Below are 12,098 nucleotides of genomic sequence, written 5' to 3' on the forward strand. Positions count from 1 at the left end.
CTAAGGTGCAAAGTTGTATTCAGAAATCTTTAATTAGGTAGTATACAAGGTACGATTATTGCAAGTAGTTTTTGCAACAATGAAACAAATTATGTATTTTACAGTTGGGAAGAAAAGTGTTGGTAACAAATTACATAGTAATAAATGATTGTAAAAAATGTCCTTTATAACAAATAATGTGTATGCTATAAATTTAGTGATCGCAGTATACTTACCAATTATGATACATGTTTCTGTTTGCTTCATAGTGACAGCAACAAGTTCAACAAATTCCTTTTCATGAGCACTTGACCTGCACATGAAAGAATAATTTCAACAACACACAACGAGTGTACAGGACTCTAAATAAAGATATAAATATGACAAATACAGTAGTTCCTGTTCTTTGCATAGTGAACACGAGTTGCAAATGGCTGTGACAGAAGCGTTCTTTTTGTTTGGGATTATGGTGAATTATTGGCCATATTTGCACCATCTACGCTCTAGCTGTTCAAATATGTGCTTTTCAAAGGCCAGCTGTCTCCTCACCACTAACTGTATGTGTTTCTATCGCTTTATTTATTTGATTGTTTTGTTCTGTTAAGATACAAAGTAGGTCATTGCACATTCAATCAGTAGATTTGGATTTCTTTTCATACATACTGAGTTCTCCATTACTCAAAGAATCTAACAGGAAAGCAATCTAAGAGGAGTGTACTGTGTGTGAACACTAACTGCATGTGGACTAAATTAAAAATGATGATGCAAGCTTCCATTGTTATTTGGATTAAGTGTTCACCACATGAACCACCTCTGTGTGGAAACCACTCAAGCTTATTACATTGCAAAATACAGGTCATGCCTGAGGCCACATAAAATGAATGTAGTGACACACTATTTGTTCTTTTCTGCCATTTATTCTCATTATTATGCTATTTTTTAACTTACCATCACATTTTCCATAAACAAATATCTGTGTCTGTCTCTGTCTCTCTTATTCTATCCATCTCTATAACCAAGCTCTCTTGAGTTTTAATCCACCATCCCTCTGTGCTCACACTCAGCTGCACACACCTGTGCACACCCTGACCCCCACTCTTGTGCAGGTCGAGTGTATCAGTGAGAGACAGAGGGTTATGCTTCATGCAGCTCTGAGCAGATCAGCCCTGGCTGAGAGTTCACTGAATCAGGCAGGTATAACTGATCTGACCTGGCACCTTGTGGGCAGATCAAACAGCCAGGCGTATCGCCAGAGGGTGACAGCGAGAGACAAAAATGCAAAGTGTTGAAGGGTTGATTAAGTTGTTTGATACTAAAAGAGAAGCACACTTCTAACATCTCTTTTTCCTAAATGTTGCACCTTCTGTCAGCAAATAAAAAATCAATTTGAAATAAGAGAATTCTCAAATATTACTGCATATAAAACATAAATAAAGGAAAAAACAAAAGCACAAAATGAAATAGCCACTGTGTGGCAAAATAGACCAGACAAACTGTAACTTTAACACGTCACAGACGAGCATATGTTTGACTAAGTGGCATCCAGGTAACACACTGGGAACAAGATGATAGTTTACTTCGCTCGTCTTTTCGTCAGTGACTGCTTCAGAAACATTTGTCTTCAAAAGAAGTATTATATGACTCAGAAAAACAATGGTATTTTAGGTATGCAAATACATGTTTATACAACCCAAGTAACAACTTCAAGAACCATTGATTACATCATGTTTAAGCGGGGGATAGAACGTATGAGTAGCTGCATGTAATGGCATGAATCTCTGTTTTTCACAGCAGTGAAGGGAAATGAGTAAAAAAAAAAGTCTGATGTTATAGTGTTTGCAGGCCTACTGTGGTTTTTGGCTGTGCGGGTATGTATTTGCTTTTTCTCCCTGGCTTTAGGTACCACCCCTTGCAGCTGACTTGACAGAGCAATTAGGCTAGGAAGTATTTAAGCTCAGGGAGTGCCATTCTCTTTACAGCATGAGCTATGTGCTTGTGGCTCCTTACTCCTGCTCTGTGGAGAGGAGTGTATTTTTGAGTGACTTTTGACTTGCTTTAGAGTTTCACTGTGTTTTTCTTTGTGTTTTGATTGTGACAGTGACTTGACCTCCTGTTTTAGTTTAATTATTAATAAAAATACTTTTATTATATTGGCAGTGTTGTCTCCTATTGCCCTTTTACTGTTACTTCCCCACATGTGTTGTTACGTTCCTAGGGAATATAACAGCTGTTCTCTCTCTATAACCCCTCAACATATGCATTGGCCATGCCACTTCACACCTTTTCGTAAATCTGCATCAAAAACATCAGAGGAGTTCAGCTGAGGGTGGTAAACTGTCACTACAGACCTCCCATAAAGTAGCTTGAGGCACCGTGGATTACCGGTAACACAGAGAATCAGTCATTGTGAGCACTCCTTTAATTAGTAGAATAAATAATTGATGAACCTATACAGCAAACCCACCAAAGGCTTATTGAGCTTTCTAGGTTGAGCTAACTGAATCTTGAATGACTGCGGAAAGTCCACGAAGTATTATTGGACATACTAAAAAAGGGAGCCTATGTTTTATACAACAAACTGACTGCAAAGATTTGATTGGGAGAGGGAACTGCTGCCAGATGATATCAGGACTTTTTGTGGCAGGAGTTGGAATGTAAAACGGGACACAGAGATACACTTTTTGTTCCAGAAAATGGTTATGTGAAGTATTTTTCATCAAATTGTCACACAGGTGAAATGTGGCTTTTGATACTCTAAAGTATTTGCTCAGACTAAATGTTGCAACACAAACATCATAAGATTTCATAAAGCATGCACTGATGTTTGGAATAGTTGGCGAATATAAATGTCTTCATTTAGTTTTAATTGTTATTAATGTTGGTCTTTGGTAACTCCAACACTGGTCAAACCCAAAGAATAATATCAGTTGTCTATAAATATTTTCTGTTTTATTGTTATATGCTCTGATGCATTCTGCTTTGTTTAAACGCTGGAACAGATTTTGTTTTTTTGCAGCATTTCAAAAGTTATGTTAGATTTCAGTTGACAGATGCAAATGTGAAAATGAAAAGGTATATGTGCGTGTGTGTAAATCTCTGTCTTTATGTGAGGTAGCTTCATCCAAAACATCTCATTATGCGCTTGGTCTCTGCTCACATTGGCACAGGGTGCTAGATCCGTTGACAAAAATTGTTTGGTAATGGTTCCAAGACATGAAAAATGAATCTGGACCAAAAAAATTAGATTAACAGCTCAAGCAAAGTGCTGGCATGCCTGCTGGTGGTGGTTGGTAGTTGGAGGGTGGTCAGGAAAGGCAAGGGAAGGGAAGGTTGAAAATGAAATAAGCTGGACTGAAAGAGTAAAGCGCAAATGAGCAGCGTGAGCAGAGACTCTTTTTTTTTTTTTTAAATAGCTGTCTTCCAATGCGAAGACATTTTCGCCCTGTCACATATAAAAAATGCTGGAAGTCAGAAAAAGGGTGGACAGGACATAAATTAATAACGCTGGAGAGGACTATAGGCATCTAGCCCTAGGTTAAGTGAATCAGATTATACATGTATGGTATAAACATTTCTTTACATGAGAGAAAAAGTTGGACAAAAGCAAGTAACCTTTTCCAAGAGCTTAGTTGAAAAACTGCACATTGATGCCAGCAAAAGCAATGAGACGGAGGGTTTCTTTTGAAAAACTGCATAAAAAACTGTCTTCTTCAAGTGAAAAGATTTATTGACATCTTATTTGCAGTAAATGTATTTTAGCAATAGAAAGTGACCGATTTCTAGCAATTTGTACCTGAGAGAAATTAATTTCTGTAAAAATACGATAACCCCTTCTTCTGTCTTTTTTCAAAGAACAAATTTCATATTTAGAAAAGTTAGCACTTTGTCATAGAGAGTTAAATGGTCATTTTAATTCCCACTGTGGTAGCATGTGAACTGAAAGTGAATAGGCTCCCACCCTGAGGTCTAGATGATTGTTATTCACTCCACTGCCATCTGCTATTTCATGCCACAGGAATGTGGTGGCCCTGAGCACAAAGGCGCATAATGAGACTTTGTAGTGAATCCACTGAAATACAGGATGTGTAACGCACAACCAGATACACACTGAATGATCACAAAAATTTTACATATACATATATATATATATAATCTGAATATTCTGAATGAAAATGTTGTGTCAGCTGGGGTTAAATTGGGCAGGAGCACACCAGAGCTCAGGCCTGACTCTCGATGTTCAGATTCATGTTCAGTTCCATGCTGGAACTCCTCCTTTTTCTGTATTACAGCAAAACCAACTTGCATGCAACTCTTGATCTCTGCTCTTGGACACATACATCTCATCCTGAACAAACAGAAATTGATTCATACCAAATGTCACACTTCTAGTACTGAAACTTTTGTCCCTTGCATACAGATTCTGCATATTCACGTGGTATTTATCCGGTCGTTAAGTGATGACATGACGAATCCTACTTCCGGGTCTAAAGTAGTCTGCGTTTAATATGGCTTTTATGTTGTTAACATGTTTAATGTTTTGTATTTTCTTCTATTTGATCTCAAAAAGCTCCTAAAACAGTCAGTGATCACTGTTGACCTCTCTCGGCTTTTATTACCGCTAATCATTTATTTAAGCTCAGTTTTTAAAACCTTAGGATGTAACTACAGCCCATCCCATACAGCAGTATATGAATGACTAACCTCGTATTGTGGATGGATTATCTCAGTTGTTCTCCTGGCTGAAGTTTGGTCCTTTTACAGCATCCTGCCATGCGATTACATTTGTTCCTGACCACCGAGTACACTCACGTTAACTTTTATCAAGTGGAAAAAAAGTTAGCTTGTTTATATTAAGCTAACATAGCTGTGTCGCTAGCGGTCACGTAGCACATCATTATATACCAGCTAGCCAAACTTCAGTAACCCTACAAACGTCACTGCTGTTTAGTTTTCTGTCTTCATTTATGTTGGAAGTGATAACAGAGCTGTACGTTTTAATTTGTTTCCAAAACCCCTGCAGTCAGGACATGCTATATTGTATTTAGATAGAAGCTAGCGAGCTAACTTCCTGCTAACTTCTAACTCCGTTAAATGTCATAAATTCCGTTTTCATGGATGCCTGGATGTTAAAATCAATTGTTACACCTGGTAGAGCAGAACGCTGATCATTTTATTAAAGATGAAAGACTTTAGACAGTTTTTCAACTCTCAGTAATGCCATAGTGATCGTTTGATATATGGACCTGCAGCGGAGTTTAGGCCCAGACACGGCTAGTGACGTCAGACTTAATGACCGGATAGAAATTAGATGCACAGTCATGTGTTCATATAGGCTAGAAGAACTAAAACTCACTAAAAAAGTGCTGAAAAGGCCTCTCATTTATTTTTAGTTGATTTAATTGTAGTATTTCTTCTTTTAAAATAATGTGACTTTGAGATGTCTCACAATGATTAGGAACTGGAATCATTCCCAACATGTATTCAGTGAAACCCTGTTCACTTTGGAATTTTATTTCACATCGAAGACACTGGCAAACGGTCGGAATAGCCATCTGTAATCCCAATTAGAACGGCCTATTCCATGCTGCAGAACATCTGTTTATTTTTGTCCTATAGCTCTTTGTGAAGCCCACTTGGGACCTGCTGTCATGAAATTCCAGGTGTACAGGACAGAATGCACATGAAGCTGCTTGCTAATTAGTCAATGGCCATTTGACTGTTTGTGAAACTTTTTCTCTGTGATGGCAGAATTTTTGAAAACACTGTTGGAAACAGAGTTGCTTTAATTTGCAACATTTGACCATAATTAGATTTTTGGGGGAGTTTTTTTTAAACAGGGCAGTGGAGAGAAGGTAGGACAGCAGAGAGAAAGACCAGTTGAAGACATGGTGTAAACAGCCTTAGGGCATATTCAGACTCGGGCCTCTGCATTAGCCTTATGGCATATGGGTCACCTCCTACCCAGTGTGTTAAACCAGTTATAAATAAAGTTGGTTAAGACCAGCTTGTGTTTAGTTACACTAGAAATCTAATATTACCTGCCGTTAATGGTAAGTTTACAGCAATATTTCTGTAGGCAATCAAGTGAAACAGTATTACTTTCCCAGCAAATTAGAAAACCTGCTGGGATCTCTCAGTACATGGACATGGAGTAGATGGAGTCTATGCATACAAAGCTTCTGCCATTTTTGAATCAGCTCAGCCCATTATCTCAATGAGGAGGACAGCTTCTCCAAGACGGATATTGGGTATACTTGGCAAGAATTGGTAAGATGGGCTATATGAATTTATAAACATTACAACAGAGATTAGCTCCCTAAAGCAGTCTTCTACAGTCTTATTCCATTTAAGGCCACTGCCTCCAGTCCAGAGATACTTCATTAAATTGAAATATGAATTTGGAAAGAAATGGAAAACAGAAAGCAGAGACCCCTTCTGCTCCCAGCCAAACCGGAGGACAAAGGCTTGCACAGACAGAGGCTCTCACACTCACTGGCACTTTGGAGAGTCAGACTGCATCTCCATGCAGCTGTTGGCACTTTTGACAGCTTCCACTGTGTTCATGACATGGGTCCACAAAAAGCCCCCAGGTCCCCAAACTTCAGTATTCAGTGTTGTTGAGAGGACAGACTTGACAGCACAGTAGCAAAACTCCACACACAATGGTTTCACAGTCATTAAATAAAGATAGCAGAGTTTTCTGTAGTGTTTTTAACAGTCTGCTCAGCGGTCTAAAGAACACTGAATGTTCTTCACCGGTTTACTGACCCCATTGTTAAAACACATGCAAAAGGTGAAACTGGCAGGCCTTTTCAGCTCCATTTTTCCTTTGTTTTATCAGGTGAATTTCAGCATGCACTGTTAAGTCTTTGTGCTAAGTACTCGTGAACTGTTTCTTTCAAGAGCTTTTGCCTAAATGGCCAATGTGGCAGGTACGACACTTAGTCAAAGAGTTACATCATGGCAGCAGTCTCAGTTCCAAAATTCCGTCTCTTGGCTTCTAAGATTTGTGATTCTATTCCAGCTAATCTTTAGGCTGTCATGAATTTTACCCCCGTTGGATTATGCTGGACTAGTGTCCAACTCCCTTTAGCTCCAAAGATGTGGCAGTGAAAAGGCCTTTGAACAGGCTGGCCAAACACTGTCTGTCTATGGCTTTGGTCCCAACTGGTAGCAGCCAGCTGACACATCTCTTGGTAGCTGTTTTTCTTCATCCTAGTTATTTACTTAACTGGAAATGTCACTAAGAAGGCTTTGGTATGTAGCCATTTTTTCTTCCTCATGTCCTGCCTTCATGTTATCTATCTCTCTTTTTACTCCCCCACACTGTCCCTATCTGTTTCGCCTCTCTTATCATTCTATCATGCATAAAACTGTCTCTTCCTCTTGCACAGAGGAATAGGCTGACATTTGCACTTGGATATTGTAGTCATTTGCTTCCCCTAAAGTACCTGAACTTACAGAGCCCTGTTATGCACTTGAGACCCAGGCAAATATCAGTGGCTATGACCTCTTTATTGAGTGCTGAACATATAACCATGTGGTCTGTGTTCATCAATGGTCTTTTTTTTAAAACACATTTTCACTAACCAGGCACTGGTCTTATAGTAACCTATTTTAGGATGTCACACATTATCCATCCAGTGTGTACATTTATGTAGTTTAGTCTATTTAATTTGCCACTATGCTTCCTATCTATTTTCCTGTATATTGTAAGGCTACATTATGTGTGCAGCAGCTGCTTCCTTTGAGGTATATCAGTAAATAATTGATGGGTATGAGTCTAGATCTCTTTCAAAGTTTAATTAGTTGCAAGGAAAACACAGAAGCTGCCCTTTCTCACACACATACCATACAATTTACCTGTGTATAACCCTGTGCTGTGATTTAATAATTGCAAAACAATAAATCAGGGCATTACTGTTGTTTTTACAGCTGCAATCCTTAAGGACTGAAAAATGAGAAAAGAGACAATGTAAGATTTATTGCCAGTAATTTCACAGCTACAGTATAACCTAAATTCTCTATTTATTTCAAGTTCAAACAATTTGTACGATATCAAGGTTTCCTGATACAGCTAGAGCTGGTGTTGGCATTTCAAACAGGTTCACATGTACAGTGGATTCATTATGAATGATCGAATCGGATACAGTCTCCCATCATTTCTGTGCTTTTTTTCTCAAGTAAAAGCAATAAAAAAGACACTCAGTTCAGATAAGGACGAAGTATATTTACTGGCTTCTTTCCACACAAGTCACATATGGACGAAATGCAGCATTATGTAGAGCACTAAAGCCTCAGACAGGGCTTTAGAGTTCCTCTCAAATATGCCACTGTATATTGGCTTTATTACAAGAGCAGAAACTAGAAAATAGAAAGCTTCCCAACAAGACGCGAGTTGCTCAAGAGGTCTTTCTTGACAGACTTCTGGCTAAGATCACATCTCACTGGCAGCCCTTTTTCTTCATTGTCGCCCTTCGAAAGAGGACTGCTTCTCAGTTGTTAATGCTGAAGCAACCAGTGCATCAAGTCTCCAGAGGACACCTTGCACTTACCCTTAAGACAGCTTTGAAAAAGCAGTAGTACTTGACACTCAAACGATGGAAATATTTGGCATAAACAATGCTAATTTTTAATGTGAAATATTATATAAGCCTACACAATGCAAACCTCCACCATGGCAGCTCCCTCGCCTAGCTTTATTTACTTTGTTTGCTTTGCCCTTTTTATACAGACTTTAAAAAGTTTGTAGTGCAGCAAAATTCAGATAAGTGTAGCACGTTAGATGCTTACTTTAATTACACAAACATTATGTAGGAGTAGGCCATGGATAATATTGATTTGCAAATAACAGGATAAGGATAACTTGGGCGTATTATATAATATTATAATGCAGTATATTTTTAACTAACTAAGCAGCTCATTCTCTGTCTCTTAACCAAGCCTTCTAGATGAGCTTTAAAGCTGACACATTTTTGGTTCAACTTGAAAGAAAGGCAGATGTGAAATGCAAAAGTAAAGTCTATAATGTGATCAATACTGTTTATACTGTTTACAATATTTTACTACTTTATTGTATAATGTTTTCAATACAAACAATAGCAGTAAGAAACACAGTTTTAGACAGCTCTATATAGCATTAATATTAGCATTACTAAACAGCAGATCAATCTGTTGAGCATGAAGGAGAGGTCAGACTTGACTTTTTAGACTGGTGGATATAAGATGGATTGTTAACAATCTACACCCCTACAAAATTTTATCTGAATTTATTCAAAAGTTTTTGAGTTATTGCGTTTACAGACAGAATGATATTCACACACACAAATACTATCAAAAACACAACCTCCCTGAAGGAGGTAATAATAATAATAAATGATGAACAAAACCATTAGTTGATTTACTTGCTCATTCTGTGTGTTAAAGATATACTCTGGGTTTCTTAAAATATTCAGCACTGGAATAAAATAGCCGATCAATACCGAAGCACTGGCGTTTCACTGAAGGAAAGCTACAGAGAGTCTAACATTGTCTGCATTTGAATGAGCCATTGTACATCTTTCAGTATAAAAAAGAAGAAAAATGCTACTGCAATTCCATCAACCACAAACAAATTTTTATTTTAACATGCAATATTAAAATTATTGTTGTTGTAGTTATCACCGGTCCCCTTGTGAATCAAAACAGCATGCTATGAAATTTCAACTGCGAGTAGAATCAGTGCCTGTGGAATGTTATGAAGCCAGTAGACATAAGGGGTGAATACATACATGAGTAATGCACATGGCAGGGGATACCTTTGGACTTGGGAATCAGCAACAACAGCAACAGCAACCACCAGAAATAAACTGCACACATAGAGTTGCAAGGAAAATAAGAATTTGGCAGCTTTACCAAGGACCCAAATAAACAGATGCTAATTTTTTTGTTTAGCTGATTTAATGGAAATGTGGTGCAGTGTACTGTAATAGCGAAAACAGTGAGCGCAGCTTATGAGGTCAAATTGCGTTTAAGTCTAATCAATCACTTTGTAAACATAGCCACCAATTTTGCCTCGGGAGGTCTTGCCATTATCAAAATTAAAGACAGTTAAAGTTTCGTTTCATAGATCTTTGTGATGGCTGCGAATATTCAGGGTTCTGCTTTCAGAGGCAAAGCACATTTTCACCCAAGTTCTTTTTTACATATTTTAAGATATTTCCACATTACTGGTCAGGGTTGTTAATAGCTACTATATTATTAGTACTGTATATTAGAACCATCATTCTTCAACCAAGACAAGCCATTGTGGAAGCATGCAATCATTACCGTTTTCTGTATTTTTTTTTTTCTCTTTTCTGCAAGGTTACTCATATACTACCAAACTGTTGGAGAGGTGGAGCACAGAGGAGGAAAAGAATCTCATGTTGAATCATGTTACTTTCTTTAAAATTGTGAAATAGAACATTGGCCTTGGTACAGGTTGACTTTCCACCTTTTCCACCTTTTTCATTTATTTAATTTTTTTTAGTATATATCTTCTGATCTCTAAAATCCGTACATGTATAGCGGTTTCTCCCCAGAAGAGAGTTTAGAGAGCCCTAAGGAAATAAGTGGAGGCACTGAAGAAATTCACTATATTTCTCACCACCTTGATTCCTTTAAAATCTACTTTCTCTCTATTAACTCGCCTCCTTCTTTCATTCCATTGCTGCCTCCTCTTCCAGCCTTTATTCAATGTATTCTGTGAGTGTGTGCGTGCGTGTGTGTTTGTGTGACCTACAAAGCCTGTTCATGTGCAGCTAGAGCAAGTCTTTGCCAACAAACCTATAGAAACACTCATTAGACGGAAGCTGCAGTAAAGCTGTGTGTTCCCAAGTGTGTGAATGAAAATGAAGAATCATCAAGTGTATGACTGGATCTAAGCGCAAGTGTTTGTGCCTTTGTGTCAATCACTGCACAAACGGTTGAATATATGGATGCAGAACATTTGTCCATAGCCGTGAAGGAGCTCTCGTGTGCATTTGTTTGTGTGATAGAGGATCCTATTATCATTAATTAGGGTGCAAGAATAAATTTGGAGACTCTTGAGCATGACCCAAAGATTTCTTGTAATTTCATGACCAGATGCTGCTGCACGAGAGCTGCACCTGTGGAACAGCTGCAAAAGGAGATAAGCAGGAACACATCACTAGCTGTTCTGGCATGGGTTGCAGCTGGTGACACGGGCTCACCTGAGTCATTTTAAAAGAATCGTACCTCCTCACACAGTATGCAAACAGACTTTTTAAATCCCGTTGCCTAAAAACCACGTCGTTGCCCTTCTCTCCCATTCTATGATGCTTAGTAAGACGCCTGACAGTTGTAAGTGGACTTTGCTAATATTCCAGGGTGACATGAATGTGCCAGAAATGTCATTACTTTTTATAAAGGAGAACCTTGATGTCTCTGTGCATATCCACCTGCCAAAGCAGGCAGCAAAAGGAGAAAAATGTGGAGCTCTTTCAGACCACGAGGGAGGCTTTCCAAAGAGAAATGCACACTCGCATACAAGCATACACAAGGACACACCCACACACATTGTCACGATTAGATATTTTCCATTCTCTATGAGCCCACCTGTAACACAAACTCTTTGAGACTTTCACCAGATGTAGTCTACTGTACACACACGCACACACACATGCGTGATCTGTCTATACACATTCACAGAAGGAGAAACAACACTCTTTTCTAAATTTCCCTCTCCCTCATATATACTCAGACTCTGTGCGCACACACACACATAGTGGGACATGACAGAGAGCTAGTGACTGTGCCTACCTGACCTGACAGACCATTCACAATTTCTCTCTGCGTGGAACCTAATGTACTGGAAGAGGGGAGTGTGTTTGTGTGGATGCGAGAGTGAAAGGGGCGGATTGAGAGAAAAGAGAGGGAAGAGACTTAATCACTGTGTGCATGTGAGGAATATTCAGTATTTCTTTCCTTTGATTTCTGCTGTGTTTGTGTGTTTCATATGTATTCCTCTGCCGTCACGTTCTTTGTTTTCTCTTGAGAGCACTAGCAGAATGTTAGCTTGAAAGTGAGGTTATGAGGAGCACCGCCGTGGTGGTCTTTCAGATAATTTTCTTCACAGC

The 12,098-nt window shown here is 38.6% G+C and overlaps 1 protein-coding gene across 2 annotated transcripts in view; it reads left to right on the forward strand.

Annotated features, from left to right (window-relative positions):
• cntnap2a (contactin associated protein 2a) overlaps positions 1-12,098 on the forward strand; it is a 371,460-nt gene that overhangs the window by 132,199 nt on the left and 227,163 nt on the right. The window lies entirely within an intron of this gene.

The sequence above is a fragment of the Simochromis diagramma genome, unplaced genomic scaffold (genome assembly GCF_900408965.1).
Source record: "Simochromis diagramma unplaced genomic scaffold, fSimDia1.1 OVJJ01000602.1, whole genome shotgun sequence".
Taxonomy (NCBI): domain Eukaryota; kingdom Metazoa; phylum Chordata; class Actinopteri; order Cichliformes; family Cichlidae; genus Simochromis; species Simochromis diagramma.